Source organism: Pristiophorus japonicus, chromosome 1 (assembly GCF_044704955.1).
Source record: "Pristiophorus japonicus isolate sPriJap1 chromosome 1, sPriJap1.hap1, whole genome shotgun sequence".
Taxonomy (NCBI): Eukaryota; Metazoa; Chordata; class Chondrichthyes; family Pristiophoridae; genus Pristiophorus; species Pristiophorus japonicus.
The window spans coordinates 97110840-97124430 of record NC_091977.1 but is presented as its reverse complement, the minus strand read 5'-3'; the positions used below and the strand labels follow the sequence as shown (position 1 = coordinate 97124430).

General features: G+C 45.3%; 1 protein-coding gene across 1 annotated transcript in view; it reads right to left on the bottom strand.

The window, feature by feature from the left end:
• Positions 1–1491, bottom strand: part of LOC139264760 (semaphorin-4D-like) — a 232684-nt gene extending 231193 nt beyond the window's left edge. Inside the window, exon 1 of the mRNA XM_070881848.1 lies at positions 1365–1491. The gene's annotated coding sequence lies outside the window, so the exon portion shown is untranslated. The remainder of the gene's footprint in view (positions 1–1364) is intronic.
• Between the last annotated feature and the right edge of the window lie 12100 nt (positions 1492–13591).

The window sequence follows — 13591 nt, the reverse complement described above, 5'->3', positions numbered from 1 at the left end:
CACCTGTGACAGAGATTATAATTCCCGTATTGGACTGTACAGTCACCTACAAACTCACTTTTCGAGTGGAAGCAAGTCTTCCTCGATTTCGAGGGACTGCCTATGATGATGATGGCTGCTGGTGCTTACCTACTTTTGTCATTAAGGTACCAAATAGTTGAAGACCAAACAGGGCTTTTAAAGTAGGTCATCTCCCCATTCTCATTTTGTTAACATTTTTCTCCTCCTTTATATTCTTTCCTCTAAATCCCCTTCCCACACCACCCCATCACAACACCACCCCATCACAACATGAGAAAGCAAGCAAGTGACCTGTTCCTGAGCCTTTGTTGGTGTGGCATTCAAGCTGCCTATTAGCAGTCACGGCAAGAACAATATAGATCGATTTACATTTAGAGGAAAGCACCTAGCCTCAACCCACAAACTCAGTGACTTAGATTGCTAACATACACCACCAGTGGGCAAACTATATAACATTACCAGATTTTGTTTGTACTGTAATCTACAAATTAATGACTTACACTGCCCTTTGTCTTCATATGTTATAGGAACAGCAATAAAAATTCAAACTAAAAATCACAAAAATAAAATATTTGTTCTTCTCCCTAGCCCCTGAAGGTGAAAAGTTGTGATCTTGTGAACAGCAAATTCCTGTGCAAAGATCCTAATTTCTTCCATACAGATAATTAGAAGCAATTAATTTGACACATCACAGATTAACACATTTTTAATTCTGCAACTCCGCAGAATCCAACTATTTCTCCTTCCTCTCCCTATTTTGAAAAGGTTTCAATGAGAGGACGGTGGACGAGAAGCAGTGTCACAATGTAACCTTGTTTTACCCAGTTGAGAAAAGCTTTTTACACTCACTTCCAGCTCATGTGCCAGACCGAGCAGCTAAACAGTGGAGCCACGATAGTGGGGCAAGCAAATGTTTGACTAATTGTTTACCCAAAGGTCCACTGACCGTGCAATTCAAACCCAACATACACAAGAATGTGGCGTGACCCACACAGCACAGCCCATCAACCATTTAACTTTCTTTTTAAATGTGTGGGTCTTTTACGCGCGAACAAACGGAAAAGAAAAGCAGACTAGTGTGGTTTCAGCAATCTCTACATTGCACAGTCAGTCTGCGGGCTTTACTTGGAATATAGTGAGGTTAGAACCGGAACTCGGGGAGAAGTACTTCAAGTCGGCTGCAGACAAACCAACCCATTTTTTTTAAAAACAAAAAGTTTTTTTTTTAAATGCATTTTTTTTTAAAAAGCCCAAAAGGAATGCCGATTGAAACATCTCGATGCATCTCGCAGCGGGCGCCGCTGCAAATGCATTTGTACAAAAACACAAGCGGTAGGACTTACCGGAAAAGTGCGGAGGAAATGTGAAGCTATTCGTGCGCCTGCTGCAGCTCTGTGTCTGCAACAAGTCAGTGGCCACAGGCGCCTCCTCGCAGTATGGCCGCCACAGGCCAGTAGCAGCGAGCAGCCTCCTCCCGCCTGCAGCAGCGTGTCAAACTCAGCCACACCAAGTCTCCGCCAGCAGCTCCAGCACAAGCTGCCCTCTGCATTCTCTGCCGAGCCCAGTCACCCTGCTTATTGTCTTTTATTACACTGTTTGTTTCTGGGCGATGATCACCTAGATCTGTGAGAGCCTGTTGTTGAAGGAGGGATATAAAGTTTCAGTTATTCGAGACATGTCACAGCTGGATTCACCACCATGGCTGATCGTTTTCATCCCCCACCCCTCGAAAGCCTAACCCCCTTTGTTGCTTCTGCTTATGTTGCCGTCGAAGTGCAGTTGTAGAAGCTTATTATATGTTTTCCTTTTCCACGCAACGGAGATTTCCAATAAATATATGTATTTAAAATTTAAATTAACTTTCACAATTATACACCTGCAGTAAACCAACTATCAGCATAGAAACGTCAGGATTATTTTCAGTTTTGTGTATTTTAAAAGTAAGTTTGTTTTCATTATTTTCACCCATTTCGCTACTTTTAAACATCATGCAGATCCTTTTACCGCCGAGGGGTGGAGTCTGGAAATCACATTCTCCCTCACTCCCATACCAATCCTTCACTCTGAGATAAGTAGTCATGGCATTGTTTTAGTTGGCTGAGGCTGCCGTTATTAGTGTACTACCAGTCTGAGACCAGTAGTTGGAATGATCAGTTTTTAGTTAGTAATAGTGTACTCATACTGCATGCTGCCTTTGTTTCAAATGCAGGATTAAACTAATATGAGAGAGCACCGCTCATTAGAAACATAGAAAATAGGTGTAGGAGTAGGCCATTCGGCCCTTCGAGCCTGCACCACCATTCAATAAGATCATGGCTGATCATTCCCTCAGTACCCCTTTCCTGCTTTTTCTCCATACCCCTTGATCCCTTTAGCCATAAGGGTCATATCTAACTCCCTCTTGAATATATCCAATGAACTGGCATCAACAAATCTTTGCGGTAGGGAATTCCACAGGTTAACAACTCTGTGAAGAAGTTTCTCCGCATCTCAGTCCTAAATGGCCTACTTCTTATCCTGAGACTGTGTCCCTTGGTTCTGGACTTCCCCAACATCGGGAACATTCTTCCCGCATCTAACCTGTCCCGTCCTGTCAGAATCTTATGTTTCTTATATCATTCACTGCTACACACATGTGGGGAGCTCTCCTTCCAGCCCTTATAAATGTTTAATATTCTAAAAGCGCAAAAAGCCGAAAACCATTTTGTTATATTCTTTGTCGTACCGACAATGTATACATACTGTCATGTATGTATGCTTGGGTTTACTAGCCACCAGGTGGCGCCACTGTCGGAGGTCATTGGGCTGTGTGCACGTGTGTGCGGCTCAGGTATAAAAGGCCAGCCATCTTGTAATGTAATCACTTTGGGCCCTAATAAAGTAGAGCCAGGTTTGTACCTGTTCGGAGTTTACAGTATTCAGTCTATTGAGTTATTGCATACACAACACATACATTAAGAGCAAGATGATAACTAAAGAAAGAGTAGGGCCTATTAGAGACCTAAAAGGGTAATCTGTGTGTGGAGACAGAAGACATGGGTATGGTTCGTAATGAATACTTTGCAGCTGTTTTCAAAAAAGAGAGGGCCGATGCAGTGTTGCAATCGGGGAGTAGGAGTGTGAAATATTAAATGAAAGAAACATAGTGGGAAAGGAAGTATTAAGGGGTTTTGAAAGTGGATAAATCCCCAGGCCCGGATGAAATGTATCCCAGGCTGTTAAGGGAAGCAAGAGAGGAAATAGCAGAGGCTCTTACCATCATTTCCCAATCCTCTCTGGCTACAGGTGTGGTGCCAGAAGATTGGAGGACTGCTAACATTGTACCGTTGTTTAAAAAGGGAGAACGGGATGGACTGAGTTAATACAGGCCAGTCAACCTAACCTCGGTAGTGGGAAAATTATTGGAAAAATTTCTGAGGGTCAGGATAAATCTTCATTTAGAAAGACACGGATTAATCAAGGATAGTCAGCATGGATTTGATAAGGGAAGGTCGTATCTGATGATTGAATTTTATGAGGAGGTAACAAGAAGGGTCGATGAGGGTAGTGCGTTTGATGTAGTCGATATGAATTTTAGCAAGGCTTTTGATAAGGTCCCAAATGGCAGACTGGTCATAAAAGTAAAAGCCCATGGGATCCAGGCAAAGTGGCAAGTTGGATCCAATATTGGCTCAGAGGCAGAAAGCAAAGGATAATGGTCGATGGGTGTTTTTGTGACTGGAAGGTTGTTTCCAATGGGGTTCCGCAAGACTCAGTTCTAGGTCCTTTGTTTTTGTGGTATATATCAATGATTTAGACTTGAATGTCGGGGGTATGATGAAGTTTACAAATATTACAAAAATAGGCTGTGTGGTTGATAAAGAAGAAGAAATCTGTAGATTGCAGGAAGATATCAATGAACTGGTCAGGTGGGCAGAACCGTGGCAAATGGAATTCAATCCTGAGAAGTGTGAGGAAATGGGGAGGGCTAACAAGGCAAGAGAATACACAATAAATGGTAGGACACTGAGAAGCGTAGTGGAACAAAAAGACCTTGGAATACATGTACACAGATTCCTGAAGGTAACAGGCCAGGTAGATAAGTTGGTTAAGAAGGCATAGAGGATACTTTCCTTTATTGGCCAAGACATAGAATACAAGAGAGGGAAGTTATGCTTGAACTGTAAAAAACACTAGTTTTTAAATAGCGCTCCTCGAGCCAACACCCGACTCCAACTCGACAGCTGAATTTGTCGTTGTCACCGCCAGGCATTAAGTGAGGGTGCGCGGCCAAATTTAATTTCTGGGGCGGTAACAGGGTGCTGCGCATGGTGATGACATCATCATTGCCGTGCGCAGCCAGGCGGGCGCTTCCGGTAGCAGCGAGGCGTGTGGCCTTCGCAAAACTCCCGCCCAATTCCGTGGGAGGGGCACTGTTCTTGCCGCACCCAGGCTAAAAACCCTTTGCGCCCCGTTAGCGCCTGCCAGAGGCACTAACAGCAGGCGCACAAGAGGTCAATTTCAGCCCCTAAAAGTTTCTAGGACTATGCCTGTATTTCCATCTGACCTGTATTTGTGTACCTGGCTAAAGATTGAAGGTAAATTACGTGATCTGGGTGTGGACCGAAGAAGAAGCGCCTGCAGCTGACTTTGTGACTGCTGATTTGGTTTTAGACAAGCCATGCTCAGAATTCCCCGTTCCACCTTATTAACATTAATCAAGTGAGGAGCCAACATGTGCAACACCATCACTGAGAGCTCACACCTTTTTAGTGGTTCAAAAGAATGAAGAAAAACTTGTGGTTTTTATAGGTTATTTAATATAAGAAATCTGCTCATACCAGAGCATATTAAAGATTAACTTTGATGAAATCTAGAGATCATTGTATGTTAAATTTGATATAGTTTGCAAGGCTAAAGCCAGAAACAATGATCTGATGGACTTTGGAAAGAGCAGATTGGAAGTGATGAGGAGAATCTTGAGGAAAATTAATTGGGAAACCATAATTAAAAATAAATTGGAAAAAATGAATGTATTTAAGGCTGTTACATGGGGTAAGGGAAATAGTACATTCTGCTTATAGAAAAGGAGGAGATCAAGATCTAGGCCATAGTGGTTTAATAAGGAGGTTAGCAGGAAACTGAAATACAAGCAGAAGAGACACTAGTCTCTAACAAAGTTTTTAAGCAGGCAAACAAATGAAAATTAAAAATTTCCTTCACAATTAGACTGTTCAAACATTCAAAGAGGGAGTGAAGCTTTTAAGGAAGTTTGCATCGCTTTTGCACTTAACAAAATGTTGTACGCCCATTATGAGTGTATTTTTGGTGAGACTTCTGAGCCTTTTCACTCCTGACCAGAAGTTTTCGTGGTAAATAACTTGTCTGGGAATCACTATTGATGATCTCCATCCATAATTCTGGTCCCTGATGCTGACTTTATGCTGTCACTGCTGGCTTTAAGCAACAGAAGGTTTTGCCTTTGACGTTCTGCCTTGCAACCTAGTGAAAAACTGATCAAATTTACATAACTCAGGTTTTTCATCAAACCAGTGTCCTTTTCACTTTGTCACATCCCCCAAATAAATCCAGAGTCTAGAACCCAAGGGAGTGGGAGCGATTTGAATCGCTCAGGTTGGTCAGAGGTGAACCTGACCCCCTCATAGAGACTACCCCTTACAGTGCCCCTTAGTTCTAGATTCCCCCACGAGTGGAAGCATAGGAAGAGAAATTGTAACAGATGCGATGACTGTATTGGGGGAGATAGGAGTACAAAGTTGGAATGAAGAGAGGGGTGGAAACAGTAGAGTGGTCAACATTGTTGAAGGCAGCAGAGAGGTTGATGAAGACAAGGAGGGGCAACAAGCTATGGTTACAGTTGTATAGGATGTTATTAGTAATTGTTATCAGAGTGGTCTGGTGCAGTGGGTTGGTTAGAAACTCAATTGGAGGGAATCAAATATGGAGTGGTGAGCGTGTACTTGGGTGGTAATGGAGTGGCCAGTGGCGAGAAAGGGTTGTTTGTAAGGATAGAGGGGTCAAAGATGGCTATTCAGAAAAGGGATTATGAGAGCTGTTTTGAAAGGGGTGAGTATGAGGTGAACAATGTCAGCAAATATGGGGCTAAAAAACAGAACTTGGATAGTGATACGTTAGGGCATGTGTAAGGTTTACACACTTTTTCAGAAGGCACAGAAAGAGGCCATGAACTAAAAACTGATTTAATACAAGTTTTTGGGATTGACTAGACAAAGAGAGAAAAAGGCGTCAGCCTGGGGCAGGTGGTGACTCATCACCAATTAAGGACAATCTCGGCGGTTGAGAGCCAGGCTGGTTTATGCATAGAAACAATGGGGATGATACATTTCATATAAATCCACAGAAGAGCCCCTGAACTGATTGGCCGAAGGGGGGGGGGGGGGGGGGGGCGGGGGAAACAATTCTCTCTGGAGACTCCAAGTCTGCAAGAAACCAGAGCAACAAAAGGACCCCACAAGATGTACATTTTTGGAGAATGGGGTACTTAAGATAAGGAGTTATCTTTTGCCCTGTAGAATCCATGTGCAAATTGGGGACATCCAGGCCCATCATTGCAGTCAGTCAAACAGATCACCACAAACAACGCATCGATCCAAACACATTAACGGAAACCGCAGCTCAGCGGGTGTTTTATTCATAAAATGGATATGTATACATGAGCTGGAAGCAGCTCAGGAGCGAACGGAAAGGAACGGAATGAGCACGGAAGAAACGGAAGAGAAGAGAACGACCAGAAGAAAGCAACAGTCGGTCACGGAACCAATGACCATGAACCTACAATCTACGGTTGCAGCTATTAACTGGACGGGTGATTGTATGTCTTCAGTCAATTCTCTCAGAAGTCTTGTTCTGTAGCTTTTAGTTCATTTTTGCGTAATTCAGTGACAGTTGGGTTAAGCCTAAGCTTTGCGTCACGTGTAGTCCTTTCCTGTAATTCTCGAGATCTACGAATCAAAACAAACACCCCACAGAAAATGGCAACCGCGACAGGACCTCAGCATTTGGAATAGAATCACGGACACAAATCAAGGGCAAGAAACCCTAGGAGGGCTTGGTTAAGTGTCGGCTAAGTTAGTCGTAGAAAGAAAGGAATCTCAAGGACGGTTAGGGCAACCAGAGGAGGAAGGAAACAGTAATCCCGGGTTGACTAGGGTAGCCACCGAGAAAAGAAATTGCAGGTAGTCTGCGAAGCGTTCTCAGGGAGACTAAAGGAATCTCAAGGGCGACTAGGGCGACCAGAGAAGGAAGGAAACAGTCTTGGGTAAGCTGGAGTAATCCCGGGTTGACTAGGGTAGCCTATGCTTGAGAGAAGGTCAGTCTGTGACCTGTCCTTTATTCCATAGCACTCAAGTGATGGAAGTGGGTGGAGCTTGCCCTTTTATATCTGAAGGTCCAGGTTAGGAGTGTTTCCCCCAAGTTTACCACCTAGTGGTCATTGTTCTCACAATGTACAACTTAGGTCAGATTATACATGGGTTACAATGCTGGTTGAATACATGGCACAGACGATCTCCAGAATATAGAGGCAGGGGTGTTGAGAAGATTGACTCTAGCTTTTAAATGCAGACAAGGGGAAGAGGAGAAACTAAAAGGGAAGGTGCACAAAGTAAAAGGAGAGGTTAGGACAAAGAGAGAATGGAGACAAGAGCGAGGTAATGCAGATCGATCTAGGAGGTGTTTTAACTGTGGGAAGTTAGGACACTGGTGCAAGGATTGTAGAATCTCGAGAGGAGGGAAGCCAGGGTACGAGGGTGCTGAGGTAGAAAAAGGCCAAAAGAAGGTAGCCGACGACTCCGTACAGATTTTAGTAGCCGCATTACAGCAGGTTATGGGTGGAGGAAAGCTGGACACTGCAGTGGGAGAAAAGGGAGAAAAGAGAAAAGGCGCCCCCCCCCCCCCCACTTTGACGTTGTGCCCAGTCAGAGTACCTGTGTCCGCTCATTTATGATGAGTGTGGCAGGCGATGTGTGTATGTGAAGGGGGAAGCAGTTAGGGGAAGGTATCTGGTAGATACAGGAGCCTCTAGCACGGTTGTCCACTCACCGAATCCAACCACTTCCCCGTGGTCGAGCAGAGTCCCTTTTACACTGGTGGGGTTTACGGGTAATGAGCAGGCTGGGGCAATGTCGAAACCTTTAACCATAGAGTTAGGACCTAACACAACAAAGTGGGAATGCATTTTAATAAAGTGGGAACAGCCCGGTTCGGGAGTTCTCGGGGCCGACTACATGTTGGCACACCACGCCATAGTGGATATGAAGAACAATTGTCTATGGGGGCAGTTGATGCCGATAGGATGGGTGAGATCATAGTGATTCCCGGGGACAGTACAGACAAAGGCAGCACCTGCACGATGAAGCCGAAAGGGAGTTATGATTTAGAAAGATTAGTCGATAACATTCCAGCCTGGTATCAAGGGCATGTACGGGAGAATATGAATGCATTTGCAACGTACAAGCATAATTGTGGGAGAATAACTGGGGTAGAGGTGAAGATAGATGGGGATCCGATGACATGGCACCAGAAACAGTATAATTTTCCCCGAGAACCAGAAAGGGATTTGGAAACTGCTATTAATACCCTGGTGGATCAAGGTGTGCTGAGGACCATAGCCACACACGTAAATTCACCCCTATGGCCAGTAAAGAAGCCTGATAACTCATGGAGGGCCACAGTAGATTATCGAGTCCTGAATAAAAATATTCCAGCCTGTGCACCCACGGTAGCAGTGGTAGCAGATTTGATAGGAAGTATCCCTGCAGCCATAACGACTTTTATCATACTAGACATTTCAAACGGGTTTTGGTCCATTCCCCTGAGACGGGAGGACCAATATAAATTTGCCTTTACTTTTAAGGATCAACAGTACACGTGGACACGTCTTCCACAAGGGTTTCACTATAGTCCTTCAATCTTTCACCAGAGTATGGCCGAGGCACTAAAAGGTTTTAGTCAGCCAGATCGGTTGGTCCAATATGTGGTCGACCTGTTGTTGTTCTCCGAAAGTGTGGAGGACCACGGGCCATTATTGAGTGAGTTACTGCATTTGTTGAAGGAAGCAGGTTTCAAAGTAAATCCCAAGAAAGCTCAAGTCGGCCAAGAGGAGGTGCAGTTTCTAGGTTTGACCATTAGAGCGGGAGAGAGAGCCATAGGTGGAGCTAAGAGAAAGGCAGTCCAGGAGCTACCCATTCCTAAGGACGTGTCTGGAGTAAGGTCTTTCCTGGGAATAATGGGTTACTGCAGGGAATTTATCGAAGGATATGCAGCCATGGCAGCTCCTTTGTTGAGGCTTCTTAGGAAAGGAGTAGAGTGGGAATGGAGTGAGAGTTGTCAAGAAACGGTCGTCCGGTTAAAGGAGGTGTTACAGACAGCACCAGTGTTGGGAGCATTAAATGGGGACCAGGACTTTAGTCTGGAGGTAGCAGCAACTGGGGACAGCTTGAGTGCAGTGTTACTCCAGGAGCGACACAGCAAGCTGAGACTGGTGGCCTACGCCTCCCGGGTTCTCACCGAAGTAGAAAAGAGCTTTTCAAATTGCGAGCAACATCTGTTAGCAACTTTTTGGGCAGTAAAGCATTTTCGGTCACTCACAGGGTTAGCGACAGTGATTCTACTGACCTGTCACACCCCAACACAAATGTTACTGGACGGTAGAATGAAAGATGGGACAGTGAGTAGTAACAGGACTGCCCGCTGGACATTGTTGCTTACTCAGACCTGAAGGGCGAGAGGCTAGGAGAACCAAAGCTAGCCCCGAACCTGGTTTATCTGGGGGCCAGCTCATGTGTGTTCAGTGGAAGGAGGTGTGGGATGTAGATGTGGGATTCTGAGCGGGAACATCCGAGAGGCAGGGACATCTATGAAGATGAGTCTAGTTCAGTGACGAATGGAGAGAGAAAAATAGGCTGTGGCAGGGATAGAAAAAGCCATAAAACTCCCCAACACTTTAAGTGCATAGCAGGCCGAACTGGCAGCTGTAGCGTATGTGGTCACACACCCTAGCGAATTCCCAACTCCCTGTACGATATGTTCGGACTCCATGTTCACTTGAAACTCCTGTACAGAGTACTTAGCAATATGGGTTAGGCAAGGGTTTAAGTCCTCAAACGGAAAACTATTGGTGACGGCTCCTTTGTTAAAAGTCATTTTGGATGTCACGGGTAGGGACCAGAAGGATTACTACATCCAAAAGGTCAAAGCACATTCTAAGACAGAGCCCAAGTGGAAAGGGAATGAAAAAGCTGACACACTGGCCAAAACAGGGGCAGGAGAAGGGACACCTTGGGACCTATATCACTGTGGACAGATCATAGCTTTAACAGGCAGAGAGGGACCCAAAGAAGTACCATTGCCGCCTGATTTAAAACAGGCTCAGCTAAGAGATGCAGATCTTAGAGTAGCGATTAGAGACAAGATAGACGGGAAATCTGTAATGGGACCTTTGGGCGCTGCAGACATAGCAGTCAGGCAGGGAATGCTGTTTAAAGGAGACAGTTGGATCGTGCCAGGGCAGTGCAGGGAAGAATTCTTGCAACTAGCTCATGGGGGTTCAGGAGCTGGACATCCAGGGCCAGAAACGACATGGAATAAAGTAGAAGCCGTGGGATGGTGGCCCGGACTTAGAAGCGATGTAAGGGATTATTGCCAGAATTGTCTGGTATGTGCCGCAAACATTCCAGACCCCCACCGGAGAAAGGCTCCGTTGGGACACACGAGAAGGGTAGAGGGGCCATGGCAGTCTATACAGATAGATTCCATAGGGCCACTGCCCACCTCAGGCAGAGGCAATAAATATTGCCTGGTGTTAGTCGATCTTTTCACAAAATGGGTAGAAACTTTTCCTTGTAGGGCGACCACCGCAGTAGTCACAGGAAAGATTCTTGTGCGAGAAGTATTTTCTTGAGGGGACTGCCCCTGATAATGGAATCAGATCAAGGGAGTCATTTCACCGGAGCAGTAATGCAGGCCACCCTAAAGCTGTTAGGGATACAGGGAAGATGGCATGTGGTGTATAACCCCAAATCGTCGGGTCCAGTAGAAAGGACAAACTGGACCTTAAAAAAGAGGCTTAGAAAGGAGATAGGAAATACCCCGAAGAAATGGGATGAGATCCTACCCTTAGTTCTGATGAATCACCGAGCCAGTCTCTCTAAGAGTACGGGACACTCCCCACATGCGCTGATGAGAGGGAGACTTATGAGGACCCCGACCCATACTAGCACCAGTCCTGACCAAAACGCAGGTTAAAGAAGTCACATGGGACAGGTTTGTCAGAGATCTGTATGATACTCTGAAGAGGCTGCATTGGGAAGCAGCTAACAATATGGGGAGGCAGCACCAGCAGGATAAACTGCTGCTGGAACCCCGGGTTACACAGGAATGGAGGGAGGAATGGAGGATCAGGTGATGGTCAGGAATTATGCCAGAGTAGGGGCATTTGAACCATTGTACAAAGGACCATATAGCATCGTAGACAAGACAAGCCCTATGATCTACGTGATCCAGCTGCCAAAACAAATAAAGTGGTTTCATATAAACCAATGTAAGCTTTACAACCCCGAGAGAAAAGTAAAAAGTGGGCCAAGGCCCAAGGAACAGTAATGAGTTTGATCAGTGTAAACCTTCTACCAATGCTGTGGGATGATGATGGAGAAGTAAGGGACGGAGCATTAAGACGGAGTGGTCGGGTGCCACGACCTAGGGTGCCCTGGACACCTCCTCCATCTCCACCCCTGAGCCTCCGAAAGCCCAAGCATCGGGATAAAAGAAGAGGGAAGCAGTGATCTAAATCATGTAAATGTACATATGTGTATAACTGAAGGAGGACCTTTGAGGGGGAGACCCCTCACAGAGCAAGGTTATTTCTTTCATTTTGTCTTTATAGGAGAGAATCGAGCCAGGGATACGAGATGAGGTGGAGGCTGTGGATAGGCCTGTGGATGGCCCTGATTATAGCAGGATGGGGAGATCGGGGAGACACCGAGACATTCCTTACATCCGGGTGTATGGGAGGAACTGGCCCCACCGTAACTCAAGGGGAAGCGATACGGCGCAACAAGGGCACAAACGCCTATGCACAGTTGGCCAGGGTGGTTAGGGTTAAATTCGACCAAGTACTCCAGACAAACCACGGGTAAACTTGTGGAGGTATCAGTGTCCTGCCCAAGGGTAAACATCATGACCAGAAAGGTACGGGTGGAAGAGGGAGACGAGATTGTCTGGAATGTAAAGGGATTACCCCCATGGGAAGATGGTGGTGGTTACGGAAAACAGACAGGAGAAAAATTAATGCATTTGCAGAATGGGAGAAATTGAGTAATAACTCAAAGAGGTGGACCACAGGAACAAAAGAAGGGGTGAAATTGTGTTGGGAGAACTGGTGGAAGGAGGAACAAGGGATTTATGTCTGTGTGGTTGGATCAAGCCCCAAGGGGAGGTGTGGCAATTGTTTTTAAATGACAATGGCAGGATTCCAGATCGGGTATGAATTGGACGCAGGGTTTTGATGCCTGTGTGACCTTGAACCCTCCAAAAGCAGTCAATGCAACCGAGCTGATCGCGAGCAAATTAAAATCTCTCGCTAAAACGCTAGAGATTCCAAACCAAGAAGTTCCATGTTCTGTTCTAACACCCAGGCCTAAGAATGGGCTGGTGTTAATCCCAACAGGGAAAATGTTGTATCATACTATGTATTACAAAGTAACGTCGGTTATTCTGAATTTAACAGAGTTACAATTACCCCGGTGGTGCCTGCCAGAAACGGAAAAATTATACAAACGATTGTTAAAAAAAACATTTAAACAATTCTATCAGAAGTATTATGGGGATGAAAATCAGAGGGAGGCGTACAAACCGAGACGAAAAAGGGGACTAATGAGTGATGTAGCTACAGCATTTAATAATGGGACATCACTGCTAAATAGTGTAGACAACGCGCAGTTGCAAGTCCAAGTGAATACCTTAAGGGACCAGTTAAAGAAAATACTGGAGGAGCGTAGTGACATTGAGGGTAACGAACTACAGGAGGACCAGGTTATGACAATTCATTTGAAGGAGATGGTAGCTGAGGTGGAGACACACGCTCAGACCATCAATGCTTTAATAAAGGAGGATAGAAACGCGTCAGATCAAGCTGCTCAGAATGACGTGTGTGTAATGTCCAAAACTTGGTTGTTAAATGAAGGATGCAGTAATTTAGAGGATTTAAAACAAGGCTATGTACTATCGTGGGTCAGTAACAAGCACCCAAAAGCTTTGAGTGTCTACAACAACCTCCTGAAGTCAGCTACGGTCAGCCTCCGAAGCGTACCCAGTCCTGGTCAACTGTGGTCAGAGTAAACAATCCATAATGGGGATAGTGCTTAGAATACCGGTGATGGATCAGTCGCAATGACCCGTACCAGTATACTGGGTGGAAAACATTGGGGTAATTCAGAATGGAGTATATGTGAAGCATCATAAAACCCCTCAGTATGTGGCGAAATTGGGAGACTCAATAACCGGTGCTAGTCTGGAGGGATGTCAGAGAGGAGGTACACTTGTGATATTGTGC